Raw genomic sequence first — 13,300 nt, forward strand, 5'->3', positions numbered from 1 at the left:
ATACAGTGGAAGTGGCGAACAGATTCAAGGGATTAGATCTGATAGACAGAGTGCCTGAACAACTATGGATGGAGATTCGTGACATTGTACAGGAGGCAGTGATCAAAACCGTCCCCAAGAAAAAGAAATACAAAAAGGCAAAGTGGTTGTCTGAGGAGGCCTTACAAATAGCTGAGAAAATAAGAGAATCAAAAAGCAAAGGAGAAAAGGAAAGATATACCCATCTGAATGCAGAGTTCCAAAGAATAGCAAGGACAGATTAAGAAAGCCTTCCTCAGTGATCAATGCAAAGAAATAGAGGAATACAATAGAATGGGGGGAGACTAGAGATCTCTTCAAGAAAATGAGAGAGACCAAGGGAACATTTCATGCAAAGATGGGCTCAATAAAGGACAGAAATGGTATGGACCTAACAGAAGCAGAAGATATTAAGAAGAGGTGGCAAGAATACACGGAAGAACTATACAAAAAAGATCTTTAGACTCAGATAGCCATGATGGTGTGATCACTCACCTAGAGCCAGACATCCTAGAATGGGAAGTCAAGTGGGCCTTAGGAAAACAATGGAAACTGTGACAGACTTTATTTTTGGGGCTCCAAAATCACTGCAGATGTTGACTGCAGCCATGAAATTAAAAGATGCTTACTCCTTGGAAGAAAAGCTATGACCAACCTAGATAGCATATTAAAAAGCAGAGACATTACTTTGCTGACAAATGTCCATTTAGTCAAAACTGTGGTTTTTCCAGTGGTCATGTATGGGTGTGAGAGTTGGACTATAAAGAAAGCTGAGCGCTGAAGAATTGATGCTTTTGAACTGTGGGGTTGGAAAAGACTCTTGAGAGTCCTTGGACTGCAAGGAGATCCAACCAGTCCATCCTAAAGGAGACCAATCCTGGGTTTTCATTGGAAGGACTGATGTTGAAGCTGAAGCTCCAATACTTTGGTCACCTGATGGGAAGAACTGACTCATTGGAAAAGACCCTGATGCTGGGAAAGATTGAAGGCAGGAGGAGAAGGGGATGGCAGAGGGGATAAGATGGTTGGATGGTATCACTGACTGTATGGACTTGAGTTTGAGCAAGCTCCGGGAGTTAGTGATAGACAGGGAGGCCTGGTGTGCTGCAGTCCATGGGGTCACAAAGAGTCGGGCACAACTGAGCAACTGAACTGAACTGAACTGAAAAAGAATATGTGGAATTCTCCAGACAAGAATACTGGAGTGGCTTGTCATTTCTTTCTCCAGGGGATCTTCTTGACCAAGGGATAGAATCTGGGTCTCCTGTGTTATAGGCAGATTCCTTACCATCTGAGTCACCAGGGAATGTCTCAAAAAGAATATGGCAGCTCTAAAGACAGTAAAAGAGAAGAGACTTCAATATATATTAAATGAGAAAAGTAATTCTTGCTGTGAAAAGCTGGAAGAAGGACTCAGTTCTTGTCTCCTCTGAAGAAAGAATTCAGCAAAGAGACCAAGATGTGAAAAAGATAAAAGTATTTGTTACAAGAAAAATACATGTAGAAAAAACAAAATCCATGTGAAAGAGCACACAGGCAAACTTCGAATATGTTGTGTCCCATAGGGGTGGCTTAGCTTGCTTGCTTCAGGGCAGTTTTCCAGATTTTTTTCTGGTCAGTCATCCCCTATTTTGTCCTGATGTGGGTGCACATCTCTCAGCCAAGATGGATTCCAGCTGGTGTTGTTTCCTCCTTTTGTCCTTCCCCTAGACTGAGGGCCTTCTCTGCGCATGTGTCTGACCAGAAAATCCACAAGAAAGCACCCAGTCAGGGCCCAGTGCTTCTGTTGGCATGTATCTCACAGCATCAGCAGCAGACCAACTGCAGCTGCTCAGTCCAGGGTCTGTAACCTCAGAAGTGTGGTACCAAATAGAGTGTATATTAGTTTCTGTTGCTGCTGCAGTAGTTTATTGCAAACTTAGTGGCTTAATACAATGCAAATTTATTATCTTACAGTTCTGATGCAAGTCTCAGTTCAGTTCAGTCACTCAGTTGTGTCCAACTCTTTGCGACCCCATGAACCGCAGCACACCAGGCCTCCCTGTCCATCACCAACTCCCAGAGGTTACCCAAGCTCATGTCCATTGAGTCGGTGATGCCATCCAACCATCTCATCCTCTGTCGTCCCCTTCTCCTCCTGCCCTCAATCTTTCCCAGCATCAGGGTCTTTTTAAATGAATCAGCTCTTCACATCAGGTGGCCAAAGTATTAGAGTTTCAGCTTCAGCATCAGTCCTTCCAATGAACACCCAGGACTGGTCTGCTTTAGGATGGACTGGTTGGATCTCCTTGCAGTACAAGGGATTCTCAGGAGTCTTCTCCAACCCCACAGTTCAAAAGCATAAATTCTTCAGCACTCAGCTTTCTATATAGTCCAACTCTCATCCATCTATACATGACTACTGGAAAAACCATAGCCTTGACTAGACAGACCTTTGTTGACAAAGTAATGTTCCTGCTTTTAAATGTGCTGTCTAGGTTGGTCATAACTTTCCTTCCAAGAGGTAAGTGTCTTAATTTCATGGCTGCAGTCAACATCTGCAGTGATTTTGGAGCCCCCCAAAATAAAGTTAGCCACTGTTTCCACTGTTTCCCCATCTATTTCCCATGAGGTGATGGGACCAGATGCCATGATCTTAGTTTTCTGAATGTTGAGCTTTAAGCCAACTTTTTCACTCTCCTCTTTCACTTTCACCAAGAGGCTCTTTAGTTCTTCTTCACTTTCTGCCATAAGGTTGATGTCATCTGGATATCTGAGATTATTGATATTTCTCTTGGCAATCTTGATTCCAGCATGTGCTTCATCCAGCCCAGCATTTCTCATGATGTACTCTGCATGTAAGTTAAATGATCAGGGTGACAATATACAGCCTTGACATACTCCTTTCCCCATTTGGAACCAGTCTGTTTTTCCATGTCCAGTTCTAACTTGCTTCCTGACCTGCATACAGGTTTCTCAAGAGGCAGGTCAGGTGGTCTGGTATTCCCATCTCTTTCAGAATTTTCCACAGTTTGCTGTGATCCACACAGTCAAAGGCTTTGGCATAGTCAATAAAGCAGAAATAGATGTTTTTCTGGAACTCTCTTGCTTTTTTGATGATTCAGCAGACGTTGGCAATTTGTTCTCTGGTTCCTCTGCCTTTTCTAAAACCAGCTTGAACATCTGGAAGTTCACTGTTCATGTATTGCTGAAGCCTGGCTTGGAGAATTTTGAGCATTACTTTACTAGTGTGAGAGATGAGTGCAATTGTGCGGTACTTTGAACATTCTTTGGCATTGCCTTTCTTAGGGATTGGAATGAAAACTGACCTTTTCCAGTCCTGTGGCCACTGCTGAGTTTTCCAAATTTGCTGGTATATTGAGTGCAGCACTTTCACAGCATCATCTTTCAGGATCTGAAATAGCTCAACTGGAATTCCATCACCTCCACTAGCTTTGTTCATAGTGATGCTTTCTAAGGCCCACTTGATTTCACATTCCAGAATGTCTGGCTCTAGGTGAGTGATCACACCATCATGATTATCTGGGTCATGAAGATCTTTTTTGTACAGTTCTTCTGTGTATTCTTGCCACCTCTTCTTAATATCTTCTGCTTCTGTTAGGTCCATACCATTTCTGTCCTTTATTGAGCCCATCTTTGCATGAAATGTTCCCTTAGTATCTCTAATTTTCTTGAAGAGATCTCTAGTCTTTCCCATTCTATTGTATTCCTCTATTTCTTTGCATTGATCGCTGAGGAAGGCTTTCTTATCTCTCCTTCCTATTCTTTGGAACTCTGCATTCAAATGAGTATATCTTTCCTTTTCTCCTTTGCTTTTTGCTTCTCTTCTTTTCACAGCTATTTGTAAGGCCTCCTCAGACAGCCATTTTGCCTTTTTGCATTTTTCTTGGGGATGGTCTTGATCCAAGTCAGGATGCAAGTCTTGATTGGGCTAAATTCCAGGTGTCACCCAGGCTACATTCCATTTTGGAGGTTTTAAGAAGAAATTTTTTATTTTTATGTTTTGCTTTTTTCCAGTTTCTAGGGTCTGACTGCATTCCTTGGCTTCCTACATCTTCAATGCAAGCAACATTGCGTCTCTGAGTATCCTTCCATAGTCACCTTTTCTTCTGACTACAGGCTGAGAAGGTTTTCATCTTTAAGGATTAATGTGATGACACTGCCCTACCTGAATAATTCAGGATAATGTCCCCATCTTAAAATGCTTATTAACATTAATGACATCTGCAAAATCCTTTTTTGTCATGTAACATAACCTATTCTTAGGTTCTAGGCATTAGGGAGTGGACCTCTTGGGGAGGAGGTGTTATACTACTGTATTACTCTACCATTTTGTGTAAAAAATATTTAAATATACTATGTCTAAAGGGGCACATAACAGACTGGTGTGTTTGGAAGAACTGGGTAGCTGGGGGATAGGAAGACTGACATTTCACTGTATATATACTCTTCTGATCATTTTGATTTTTAATCAATGTGCTTGTATTTATTTAAAATAAGTGAAAAATTTAAGGCCCTTAAGCTGTGCAGTGGTTCATCAGTGTTGTATTGTTTGTCTGTGTGTCTTGAATTTGTTGTTGGTCAGTTGCCCAGTCATGTCTGACTCTTTGAGACACCATGGACTGCAGCACACCAGGTCTCCCTATCTCTCACCGTCTCCTGGAGTTTTCCCAAGTTCATGTTCATTGCATTGGTGATGCCATCCAGCCATCTCATCCTCTGACGCCCTTCCCTTTCTGCCCTCAATCTTTCCCAGCATCAGGGACTTTTACAATGAATCAGAGAAGGCAATGGCACCCCACTCCAGTACTCTTGCCTGGAGAGTCCCATGGACGGAGGAGCCTGGTGGTCTGCAGTCCATGGGGTGGCTAAGAGTCGGACACGACTGAGCGACTTCATTTTCACATTTCACTTTCATGCATTGGAGAAGGAAATGGCAACCCACTCCAGTGTTCTTGCCTGGAGAATCCCAGGGATGGCGGAGCCTGGTGGGCTGCTGTCTATAGGGTCGCAGAGGGTTCGGACACAACTGAAGCGACTTAGCAGCAGCAGCAGTTCAGTTCAGTTCTCTTATTAAAAACAAACATACTTTCAGCCACCAAGAGGGTCACTAGATGGTGCCCTTTCACTCTTTCTGATAAGTCCTAGTCACATGGTTTTGACCTTGCCTGCTGTTTACTCTTGTGGGATCTTAGTTCTTCCAAGAGGGATGGAACCCCCAGGCCCCTGCAATGGACCACAAGTCTTAAACTGTGGATCACTAAAACATGAATGATGGTAGGCATCAGCACACAGACCCCTTGCATTCAGTTTCATAAATTTCTTTACCATCCTATTACAGTTGAAGCCTGTCTCCTCTTTTGTAAAATAGGGGTTATAATAGTGCCAGCTCATGGAAGTGATATTAGGAAGACTAAACAAGAATCTGTGTAAATATGTCTAAAAAGACACATCTAGTAAGCGTTGGGTAAATGTTAGCTATTGATATTAACATCCACTTCCCTGGTTAGGCAGTTTCCCCACTAACTCTCCTAGTTGTGTCCTTTCAGTTCAATTCATTCACTCAGTTGTGTCTTTGTGACTTTGTGAGTCCGTGGAGTGCAGCATACCAGGCCTCCCTATCTGTCACCATCTCCTGGAGTTTACTCAAACTTGTGTCTATTGAGTCAGTGATGCCATCCAATCATCTTATCCTCTGTCATCCCCTTCTCCTCCTGCCTTCAATCTTTTCCAGCATCAGGGTCCTTTCCAATGAGTCAGTTCTTTGCATCAGGTAGCCAAGGTATTGGAGTTTCATCTTCAGCAACAGTCCTTCCAATAAATATTCAGGACTGATTTCCTTTAGGATGGACTGGTTGGATCTCCTTGCAGTCTTTAGTCTTTGGAGTGGGTTGGCATCTTGAAGATCTCCTTCTAGTTTTTGGATGTCTCAAATATTAGTTTTGGGCACAAAAGAACTGTACCTTGTGTATTTAGCTCTACAGGCAATACTTCATTCTAGATTTACACTCTGATTTCTCCAAATCAGGGCCAACTCCACAAAACCAAGTTGTGTGCAAGATAAAGTTAAGGCATACCAGAAAATCAGCCATCAATTAGAAAACAGTTTTTAAAAAGCCCCAAATTTCAGGTATCAGGACCTGAACTTAAAACAGAAGGAAATATAAAGAACTTAGTACGTGCTCAAAAAATGCTGCCCTACTCAGTGCTCTGGAACTTTTGTCAATTTGAGGACTTAGTTCCCATGACCCTTATTCAATGACATTCTGTCACTCTTTTGATCATCCAACTTACTCAGCATCATTTCTAGCTAAATACAAAATTTTCTTCCCGAAAACATTTTCTAATTTCTTCTTTCTTTGGTAAATCACTACTTTCTCTCTGCATACTCATGGTGAAATGTCTGTTGAGCCTATTAGTGGGAAATATGTGCATTTCCATGTGGAAAAGATAACCGTTGTTAAAGCATAACCACAATACCCTTCAGTTCAGCTCAGTCACTCAGTTGTGTCCGACTCTTTGCGACCCCATGGACGGCAGGATGCTAGGCCTCCCTGTCCATCATCAACTTCTGAAGCTTGCTCAAACTCATGTCCATTGAGTCAATGGTGTCATCCAACTATCTTATCCCCTCTGGTGTCCCCTCATCCTCGTGCCTTCAATCTTTCCCAGCATCAGAGTCTTTTTCAATGAGTCAGTTCTTCTCATCTCATTGGAGTTTCAGCCTCAGCATCAGTCCTTCCAATGAATATTCAGGACTGATCTCCTTTAGGATGGACTGGTTGGATCTCCTTGCAGTCCAAGGGACTCTCAAAAGTCTTCTCCAACACCATAGTTCAAAAGCATCAATTCTTCGGTGCTCAGCTTTTTTTATAGTCCAAATCTAACATCCATACATGACTACTGGAAAAACCATAGCTTTGACTAGACAGACATTTGTCAGCAAAGTAAGGTCTCTGTTTTTTAATAAGCTGTCTAGGTTTGTCATCCTGGAGGATGGCATGGCAACCCACTCCAGTATTCTTGCCTGGAGAATCCCCGTGGACAGAAAGGCCTGGTGGGCCCATGGGGTTGCAAAGAATTGGACACGACTGAGCAACTAAGCACAGGTTGGTCATAGCTTTTCTTCCAAGGAGCAAGTGTCTTTTTATTTCATGGCTGCAGTCACCATCTGCAGTGATTTTGGAGCCCAAGAAAATAAAGTCTGTCAGTGTTTCCATTGTTTCCCCATCTATTTGCCATGAAGTGATGGGGCCAGATGCCATGACCTTCAGCTCAGTTCCGTTCAGTTCAGTCACTCAGTCGTGTCTGACTCTTTGCGACCCCATGAATTGCAGCACACCAGGCCTCCCTGTCCATCACCAACTCCCGGAGTTTACTCAAACTCATGCCCATTGAGTCAGTGATGCCATCCAGCCATCTCATCCTCTGTCGTCCCCTCCTCCTCCTGCCCCCAATCCCTCCCAGCATCAGGGTCTTTTCCAATGAGTCAACTCTTCGCATGAGGTGGCCAAAGTACTGGAGTTTCAGCTTCAGCATCAGTCCTTCCAATGAACACCCAGGACTGATCTCCTTTAGGATGGACTGGTTGGATCTCCTTGCAGTCTAAGGGACTCTCAAGATCTTCTCCAACACCACAGTTCAAAAGCATCAATTCTTCAGTGCTCAGCTTTCTTTACAATCCAACTCTTACTTACATCCATACATGACTACTGGAAAAACCATAGCCTTGGCCAGATGGACCTTTGTTGGCAATGTAATGTCTCTGCTTTTTAATATGCTATCTAGGTTGGTCATAACTTTCCTTCCAAGGAGTAAGCGTCTTTAATTTCATGGCTGCAATCACCATCTGCAGTGATTTTGGAGCCCCAAAAAATAAAGTTTGACACTGTTTCCACTGTCTCCCCATCTATTTCCCATGAGGTGATGGGACCAGATACCATGATCTTAGTTTTCTGAATGTTAAGCTTTAAGCCAACTTTTTCACTCTCCTCTTTCACTTTCATCAAGAGGCTTTTTAGTTCCTCTTCACTCTCTGCCATAAGGGTGGTGTCATCTGCATATCTGAGGTTATTGATATTTCTCCCGGCAATCTTGATTCCAGCTTGTGCTTCTTCCAGCCCAGCATTTCTCATGATGTACTCTGCATATAAGTTAAATAAGCAGCGTGACAATATACAGCCTTGACGTACTCCTTTTCCTATTTGGAACCAGTCTGTTGTTCCATGTCCAGTTCTAACTGTTGCTTCCTGACCTGCACACAGGTTTTTCAAGAGGCAGGTCAGGTGGTCTGGTATTCCCATCTCTTTCGGAATTTTCCACAGTTTATTGTGATCCACACAGTCGAAGGCTTTGGCATAGTCAATAAAGCAGAAATAGATGCTTTTCTGGAACTCTCTTGCTCTTTTGATGATCCAGTGGATATTGGCAATTTGTTCTCCGGTTCCTATGCCTTTTCTAAAACCAGCTTGAACATCTTGAAGTTCTCGGTTCACGTTTTGCTGAAGCCTGGCTTGGAGAATTTTGAGCATTACTTTACTAGCGTGAGAGATGAGTGCAATCATGTGGTGGTTTGAGCATTCTTTGGCATTGCCTTTCTTAGGGATTGGAATGAAAACTGACCTTTTCCAGTCCTGTGGCCACTGCTGAGTTCTCCAAATTTGCTGGCATATTGAGTGCAGCACTTTCACAGCATCATCTTTCAGGATTTGAAAGAGCTCAACTGGAATTCCATCACCTCCACTAGCTTTGTTCGTAGTGATGCTTTCTAAGGCCCACTTGACTTCACATTCCAGGATGTCTGGCTTTAGATCAGTGATCACACCATTGCGATTATCTGGGTCGTGAAGATCTTTTTTGTACAGTTCTTCTGTGTATTCTTGCCACCTCTTCTTAATATCTTCTGCTTCTGTTAGGTCCATACCATTTCTGTCCTTTATCAAACCCATCTTTGCCTGAAATGTTCCCTTAGTATCTCTAATTTTCTTGAAGAGATCTTTACTCTTTCCCATTCTGTTGTTTTCCTCTATTTCTTTGCATTGATCGCTGAGGAAGGCTTTCTTATCTCTCCTGGCTATTCTTTGGAACTCTGCATTCAAATGGGAATATCTTTCCTTTTCTCCTTTGCTTTTCGCTTCTCTTCTTCTCACAGCTATTTGTAAGGCCGCCTCAGACAACCATTTTGCCTTTTTGCATTTCTTTTCCATGGGGATGGCCTTGATCCCTGTCTCCTGTACAATGTCATGAACCTCCGTCCATAGTTCATCAGGCTCTCTGTATATCAGATCTAGTCCCTTAAATCTATTTCTCACTTTTTCTGAATGTTGAGGTTTAAGCCAATTTTTTCACTCTCCTCTTTCGCTTTCATCAAGAGGCGCTTCAGTTCCTCTTCGCTTTCTGTCATAAGTGTGGTGTCATCTGCATATCTGAGATTGTTGATATTTCTCCCAGGAGTCTTGATTCTAGTTTGTTCTTTATCCAGTCCAGCATTTCACATGATGTACTCTTCTGGAAGTTAAATAAGCAGGGTGATAATATACAGCTTTGACGTACTCCTTTCCCAATTTGGAACCAGTCTGTTGTTCCATGTCCAGTTCTAACTGTTGCTTCTTGACCTGCATACAGATTCTCAGGAGGCAGGTCAGGTGGTCTGGTATTCCCATCTCTTGAAGAATTTTCCAAAGTTTGATCCACACAGTCAAAGGCATCAGTGAAGCAGAAGTAGATGTTTTTCTGGAATTCTCTTGCTTTTTCTATGATCCAGCAGTTGGCAATTTGATCTCTGGTTCCTCTGCCTTTTCTAAAACCAGCTTGAACATCTGGAAGTTTTTGGTCCGTGTACCATTGAAGCCTGGCTTGGAGAATTTTGAGCATTACTTTACTATCGTGTGAGATGAGTGCAACTGTGTGGTATTTATAACATGCATTGGTATTGTGTTTCTTTGGGATTGGAATGAAAACTGTCTGTTGTAGGTTTTTCATTTGTGATAATCATGGGGTTCATATATGTTTACCTATAATAAAGCTGGCAGTCATTTAAGTTCAAATACATTCTAAAAGATCTATATTTTTACTTCCCTTCCCCACCTTTTTGATGTCATATTTTACATCTTCATGCTTATCCCTTAATATGTGTAGTATTTATAATTTGTTTTACAATTTTTTGTTTTCTCATCTTCATACTAGCTTATTTCAGTGGTTGATCCCCAGTGTTTACTATGTATTTGCCTTTTCTAGTGGGATTTTTTTCTTTCCTAAATATTCTTACTTCCATTCCATGTAGGGAAGTCCTTTTAACATTTCTTAAAGAGTGGGTTTACTCTTGATGAACTTCCTTAGTTTTTGCTTATCTGAGAAGTTCTTTATCTCTCCTACTCTAAGTGATAACCTTTCTGGGTATCCTAGGTTGCAGGTTTTTCCGCGTTTAGCACTTTGAATATGTCATGCTACTCCCTTATGACCTACAATATTTCTACTGAGAAATCAGCTGATAGCCCTATGGAGGTTCTCTTGTATATGACTCTTTTTATTCTCTTGCTGACTTTAGAATTTTCTTATCTTTACTAGTGCTATCTTAATATTTTGGTATGGTGTCGTTTATCTTACATGGAGCCCTCTGTACTTCCTGTACGTGGATGTCTGTTTCCTTCCTCAAATTCAAGATATTTTCAACAATAACTTCATCAAAAACAGTTGCCATCCCCTTCTTTGTCTCTTTTCCTTCTGGGATCCTTATAATGTAAATGTTTGTGTGCTTAATGTTACCTCAAAAACCTCTTAAGCTGTTTTCATTTTTAAAAATTTGTGTTTCTTTCTTCTTCTTTCTCTTTTGACTGTACTTTGAGGCATGCAGGATCAAACCCATGCCCTCTGCAGTGGATGTGTGGAATCCTAACCATTGGACTGCTAGGGAATTCCCTAAAATTTGTGTCTCTTGTTACTGTTCTGATTGGGTGATTTCCATTATTCTATCTTCCAGATAAGTTATATTTTCTTCTGTATCACACAGTCTTTTAATCATTCCTTTACTGTATTTTTATTTCAGCTATTGAATAATTCATTTCTGATTGGGTCTTTTTATATACCAAATTCGGGTTTCCTGCCTTGCAGGCAGATTCTTTACCATCTGAGCCACTAGGGAAGCCCTTATATTTTCTACCTGCATGTGACATTTTTTTCAGTAGATCTTTTCCTTCCCTAATTCAGTTAACATTTTTATAACCAATGCCTTGAACTCTCTATCTGGAAAATTGTTTATTTATGCTTCATTATTTTTTTCTGGGGTTTCTCTTGCTGTTTTAGTTGAGTATTTCTTCTGCCTTTTTCACTTTGGTTAACGTTCTCTGCCTCTGTCAATCAGGTATACAGTTATGTACTATAGTACTGAAGTAACGTTCTTATGTGGGAGTATCCCTGTGTAGGCTATGTGCGCCCAGTGCCTTAAATGGGAGGGCTGAAATTAGGTGGACATAAGTCACATTTTTCTTCAGAGTATGCTGGCGTCTCTCACCTTGGTATTGAGTGTGGCTGGAGATGAATGTTCTAGAGGTATAGCTGGAGTGAGGTGGGCCTTCCACTCTGCTCCGTGACCGTCACTGCACTACTGGGAGCAGGGGCTGATCCCAAGTTCCTGAGACAGAAGCCTTGAGGGTCTGGCCCAAGCTGGTTCTCTTCCCTTTAAGTGTGTGTATTCCCTTCTCCCCACACCGGAATCCTTGCCCCGAGAGCCGAGGTGCTGAAGCCCACGGGGCCTATGGGTTCTTGTGTCAGGTGGACTGCAGACAGAGGCCCCTGGCTGTCTCCACGGTGCTGCCCGTGCAGGTGCCTGTGAGTGTTAACTTTACTCTGCTCAGACTCAGCCTGGGCTGCAAGTTCACTTTGTCCCTCACAGGTCATCCCTGACACTAGACCTTCTGCCTGACCCCCTGCACTTTTATGGAGCCACAGAGCAGAGCAGTTGGGACCCACAGAGATTCTTGTATTGTGAGTGACTGCCATCAGAGTTCTGGGATGCATTGGTTTGTTGCTTGAATAAGTGCCAACAATGGCTATTGGCACCTCACCCGGCCTCTACCCTGGAACTGGGTCACCTGTGTCCTACGGTAGGTTCTTTTCCCTGGTTATGATTGCTCCAGACCCCATCTGCTACCTCATTCTTTCCCTGCAAGGAAAGGCCAAATGTACCAGAAGGCTTCTAATGATCAGTTACTGGGTCCACCCCATTCCTGATGCTGCTCTGTGAGCCAAGTCCAGACATAGCCCTCCTTTGATACCATCTCTGAGAAACACAGTGGTTTACAAAGGCAAAGAGGTTTGCTTCCTCCAAGGAAAACTGCTATTGAAGGGTTGGGGTGGAGGGTGAGGTGGTGGTTAGGGATTCCTGGTAGATAAGCAAAAACCATTTTCTTGCATGGAAGAAAAAAAAAAAAGCCCTGAACAGATTAAAAAGGAAGTAGTAATTATTATCTGCTGGGACCATTATCCATGGCAGAATGGCAATGGTTGCTATTTCCTAAGATGGAATGAAATTACTTAGTGTAATTGCTTCTGAAGACATAGCTCTTGTTGCTCACTTAAAAGACTCGAGACAGAGTTAGAAAAAAATGACCCTATGATTAGACTTTCAGAGTAGGCAGGTTCCTAACTGTGTGCCATTCCCAGTATGCTTTCAGGCGGGACAGCTGTTTATGAAGCTTCTATTGCGTGCAAAGTCATTAAGTTCACCAGAACTTATGATTTAATGGTTCCCTCATCCTTAGGATTGCTAAAAGTGCCTTTGTTCTGGTATTGTCCTGTATCATAGTTATTAAGTGGTGTATATAGTATTATTTTACATAATTAAGAAAGAAAAGATCTTTGTGATTCCAGTGTATACTTCAAAACTAGCTGAGAAGATGCTGTGATGTTGATTTAGGCATTGATGGTCCTCTGGTGTATGTTTAGAAAGACATAATCACAGGGAGCAAAGTAACAGCTTACTTGAGGGGTAACAATTGTAAAGTAGACCTTACTCTTCAGATAAGGGTTCCACACTTGCTTTCAGGGGCTGTCACTTTCCACTTTCCCGGGATTGAATATCATACGTGGGAAGTGACAAATAAACATGACTGTAGAGGCATCTATACAACATGGAGTGCTTTGTGAGGGGAGGGAGTGTGGTGGGCAATCCCTGGGGCCTTGGGGGAGCCGGGTGTGGTTCTGGGCAGCGCGAAGCTTCTCGTCATCACCCTGGGTGCAGCCGGGCCCCTCTTACAGGGACTCATGATATAGGACACTTGGTGCT

Source organism: Cervus elaphus, chromosome 19 (assembly GCF_910594005.1).
Source record: "Cervus elaphus chromosome 19, mCerEla1.1, whole genome shotgun sequence".
In the NCBI taxonomy this organism is placed as follows: Eukaryota; Metazoa; Chordata; class Mammalia; order Artiodactyla; family Cervidae; genus Cervus; species Cervus elaphus.